The sequence below is a fragment of the Anas platyrhynchos genome, chromosome 5 (assembly GCF_047663525.1).
Source record: "Anas platyrhynchos isolate ZD024472 breed Pekin duck chromosome 5, IASCAAS_PekinDuck_T2T, whole genome shotgun sequence".
NCBI classification, from domain to species: domain Eukaryota; kingdom Metazoa; phylum Chordata; class Aves; order Anseriformes; family Anatidae; genus Anas; species Anas platyrhynchos.
Genome location: NC_092591.1, coordinates 41,041,562 through 41,046,536, shown reverse-complemented (window position 1 = coordinate 41,046,536; position 4,975 = coordinate 41,041,562).

Sequence of the window (4,975 nt, the reverse complement as noted above, 5' to 3'; positions counted from 1 at the left end):
AAGGACAATCTCTCCAATCTCCCTCTAGCATAAATTAGGAGAGATCTTTTCCATTAAAACAAAAAATGCAGGAGCTTAAATTTGAAATCCTCTTCTAGAATGACCTGTGTCTCAGCATTGACTGAGTCAATGTTAAAGACTGAGTCAAAGACTGAGTCAAGAGAGGCTGGCAGCAGCATGCTTACTTGTATTAGTATGCTCATATTAGCACTTGTGAATATTGCTTCCTTTCTCTTGCCTCCAAAAAGTTTAATAATATGAAACCCTATCTTTTGATAATGTATACATGCTTGTCAGCTTCATAGGGCAAGAACCTGGTGCTCACAGAACACTTCACAATTCAATATTTAGCCTGCACAGGTACAGTTGTGTGAGTGAGGCCAGTATGATAAAAGATACCCTAAAAGGTCTCATATATTTATATTGAAAAACAGTTTCCTTCAGCACTTCAGTGAAGTTACTGAAAATTTCACTTTGGTATCTTCTTTAATAATCTTTTTTAATCAACAAGCCCAAACCATACTGAGGTAGCAGTACACAATAAATAGTACTAAGAAAGACTACCCTATATTTTGGTACTGAGATTTGCATAAGCTCTTTCCCAAGACCCATAGCAGCTTATGCATTTCCATTTCAAAAACTAGAAAATGAAAGAATGATGGCACACTTTTGTAAAACTGCTATGGTGAAAAGAAGAATAAACATCTTCATCCTCACTCTCCTAAAATTAAAAGATACCTATTAAAAAAAGGGGGAGAAGGAGAGGTGAAGAAACAGAGGAGGGCTGAAGGAAATAAACATCAAAAATCCTGAACATTTTTGTAAGCAGCAAAAGTGATGTAAAATAATTCTTTGCCTAGGGCATCTATCAATATTAGAAGTGAAAGCAACAGCATAAGAAATCAGGCCACCTGCAAGATGAGTGTGAACCTTCTAGTGCTGCGGAGTCAAACCCAGAAGGTATGGCCCAAGCTCAGAAGCCCATGATAGGAACATAAGATAACATAAACAGTACATCTAGTCCAATGTTCTGCTTTTGCAGTAGCCACAATCACCTATTTATTCTGCAAAATTATTTTTAAAAAACAACCTGTCCACAGGTGTCTCTTTCTCAAAATTTGCCATTATGTATATTTGTTTTTGTATATGCATTTGCCATTCATTCTGTGAGCTCATTCTGAAACCTTTCCTTTTCTATACTATCTACTTTGTATGTAAATTATGAATGCCTGTAGATTATTAACTTTGATAGTTATTTATGAAAATGAATTTCACAGAGCTTAGACTTTAACTATTTTTAGAAAAAAAGAAAAAAAAAAGAAAACTTATACAAAACTTAGTGAGCATTAAAGTTTAGGAAAAGAAGAAAATCTCACAAAAGTAATATTTTAAAGGTGTTTTTTTTTTAAATCCTCTTGTTACTGATATTAAGTAATGTCTGGTATATCATCTCCAGTCAGTTCTTTTTTGTACATCTTTCTGTCTTCTCATAATTTTGATGTAATTTAACAACAAATTCTTAAATATTTCCTACATTTTTAGCTTTTAAGAGGGATGATATCCATGGGTATTCAGCATGAAGCTGTGGAACATATTTATTTGATGGAGTATTTACATAAGTAACTTTTATGTCTTAGATGACAGGTCATCTTAGTATTTGGAAATCTGGTATTTACTTATTATTTTGTCTAATCTTCATGGTACTGAAAAAGTATTGAACTCTGTTCCCCTGGATGGTTCTTTCTTTCGTTCAAAAAAGCACATCTGCTACCATCTAGTCCTCTGCCATAGTGGCCACTTTAAATCAAAGACTGTATATTTATGCTTAGCTGTTCAACCACTCAATCTTAAATTACTTTGGAATTCCTTCATGTATATTATCCAGTTCTGATTACTTTTATTTCTTTAATTTATCAGCTTGTTCCAGTACATTCACATTGGCAAATGTAAATCTCTGACAGGCCTTAAGTGATTTAAAATGGAAAGGATGTTCTTAATATACTCTGTCAAAAAAAATCATTTAGAATTTTCAATACTTTGATCCTCCTTAAATGACTGTTCTTCACTTGGCAGATCACCAATTCAGTTTTAGGTTTGCTGTTTGTAAAGCAGATATTTTTCAGTAAATATAAAATCCACAAAAAATATAAAAATGACTCTCTACTTTACATCTATATTCAAACCTTTATTGATACAATTATGTTGCTGTTATTTTTAGGAAGTTTCTGCTTTTAGGGAAATAATTATTTATTTTTAAGCTTTTTATCTTAGGCAAGTGAAACAAACAATTATCCTAAATATCAGTCTGTGCTTCCAAATAAAAATTAGTTTGGGTGTTGCAATCCATAAAGCTCAGTATCTTTTCTAATTTTCCAACTGCAATGAATTATATTTTTGCTTAACAAAACAAAGGCTTGACATGGCATTTTAAATATATGTCCCTGGTCAAAAGCTATCTAAATCAACCTGTAAGTTTGTGTACACTGTATAGTTTTCTTTTGCCCAAAGGAATTTCAGAAGCTCAGTATGCACTTGTGTTTCAGGGTGAAATGGAGAAAAGCCAGTGTGAAAACAGTTTGAGCTATGTTCAAATCCATTGCTCACAGCAGGGAAAAAACAATTGCTTATTTTCCAGTTTCTGGTGACCGGCCACATGTGCAGATCATAGTACCATGGTGAAAATCCAAAACTGCACATTCAATATGGCTTCCCTATGTTATTGTTGGTTTTCAAAAAACAGGTCAAATTACAAAAATTGCCAGGGACCATTGCCATCCTCTAGGCTACCTTGACACTGAAAAGGAGCCTATAATACATGACATAAAACTTCTATCCAGTTGATATTCTCTAGCCATCAGTCTAGCGCTAGCTTCTCCTGAAAGATTCAGTAGAATTTAGTTTTTAAGGAGAAGTCATACATGAGAATACCTTAAAGTGTTTCTAACACCACTTTTTTGTTATTGTGGCCTTAGATACACAGCAGCAATTTTTAATGCTTTGCTTCTCATCTCCATTGTTTGCTACCTAGGGTAGACTAGACAAGTCATTCACCATTTCCAGGAAAAGTGATAAGAGAGAGCAAAGAATGAAACAGGTTTATTAATATTTGTATGTAGAACATTATTGGGATTAACTTCTGTCTTTCAATTTCAATTGGATTAAAAGGATTAGCTTGAATAATAGAAGCATACAGGACATTATAAATACTTATGCTTCATTTAATTAATAGATTTGGATATGAACATAAGATACATTAAATTATTCCAGAATAGCCTATAATCACATTATTTTTAAATAATACAAAAGAAAGTCATGAGTCATTAATAAGGAGATGACTTTGGAAAAAGGCAAACTCATTCAGCAAATATAATGTTTTACAAGAGACATTTTCTATTTTTATGTATTGTTAATAACATCTATTATGCAGTCTTCAACTTAGAAGCCGGTGTTTGGTGAGAAAAGTACTTTAAAACAGAGATTTAATTACATAGTATGAGAGTTCTTTTGGCAATATAAAGAGGGAGAAAGTCATTTGCGTTTTAATTAATGTTTTGAAGGAGAAAAACAACTTCTTTAGTTAAGAACTCCACAAGTTTCAAGCAGTAGGGGAAGAATGCAGATTGCAGTTTATTTTTCCTAACATACATCAGCATTAAAATGACTGAAAAATACACTATATTTACCTTGTTGTGTAAGATGATTTTTAATGCACACTTTCCCTCATTTCTTTGCTTTTTATGTATTTATTTTTAAAATTTGTATAACAGAAACTGTAACAGCATGCTGAAAGCAAACTGGAGAGAGAAAAAAGGACATTTAAAATATCTACAATGCACTAGAATAGATTTTGTTCAGTGAAGCAAGTGTAAGAGGATACATGACGTCTGAGACAAGGATATTAGATGCACATACCTATCTGCCTTTTTACTTTTTGTTAGAAAATTACGTATCTCCCCATAAACCATGTACGGAGCAATAGCTTCTATGTCCCCATCTAAATTTTAATTGTGTAGTTGTCTTACAGATATGAGACTGATGTAGTCAATTGTTGCCTTGGCTAAGGTCATACAGATCTGGGATCTCCAGGTAGTAATATTGTGGTTTGACATTTGAAAATAGGATGATGGCTGTAATATGAAAACCTACATTTAATTTCCTATGGTTAGTCTCCACACGAGATCTGTTTTCTCTACTGCTGCTCATAGAAAAAATAATAGAAACACTACAGATCATATTGCAAGGTAGGACTTTTCTCTGTCAACTGACCTAAATTTCTTTTATCCTGCATCACCCTTAATTATCATAAGAGATGCTGGCACAAGAGGCCTACTTGCAACTAAGTGGGATTAGCAGCAATGTAACTTTTTTTACACTGTCCAAATGATCGGCTTCAATTCTGCTCTGGTTGCATCAGGAAAAGGAGGGAAGAGTTGGTTTGTTTACCGTAGCCCTCATTCTTTCAAAATCACAAAATTGCCACTTGGCATTAACTCTGGAGGAAACATCCATGATATGGTGAGCTGTGCAGCAGTAAATGAACCAAGGGCTCCAGAAGATTTCATGAAACAGGAAGAGCAGATGGAAATAATTTTCAGTCACTACTGATCTATGCTGGCTTTGAACCACTGAGCTAAAAATAGAAGGGCTCTACTTTCGGTAACTATTTAGCCTCCTTTACTCTCCTGTTTCCTCTTTTTCTTTCTTTTCTTTTCTTTTCTTTTCTTTTCTTTTCTTTTCTTTTCTTTTCTTTTCTTTTCTTTTCTTTTCTTTTCTTTTCTTTTCTTTTCTTTTCTTTTCTTTTCTTTTCTTTTCTTTTCTTTTCTTTTCTTTTCTTTTTTCTTTTCTTTTCTTTTCTTTTCTTTTCTTCTTTTCTTTTCTTTTCTTTTCTTTTCTTTTCTTTTCTTTTCTTTTCTTTTCTTTTCTTTTCTTTTCTTTTCTTTTTTTTCTTTTCTTTTTTTCTTTTCTTTTCTTTTCC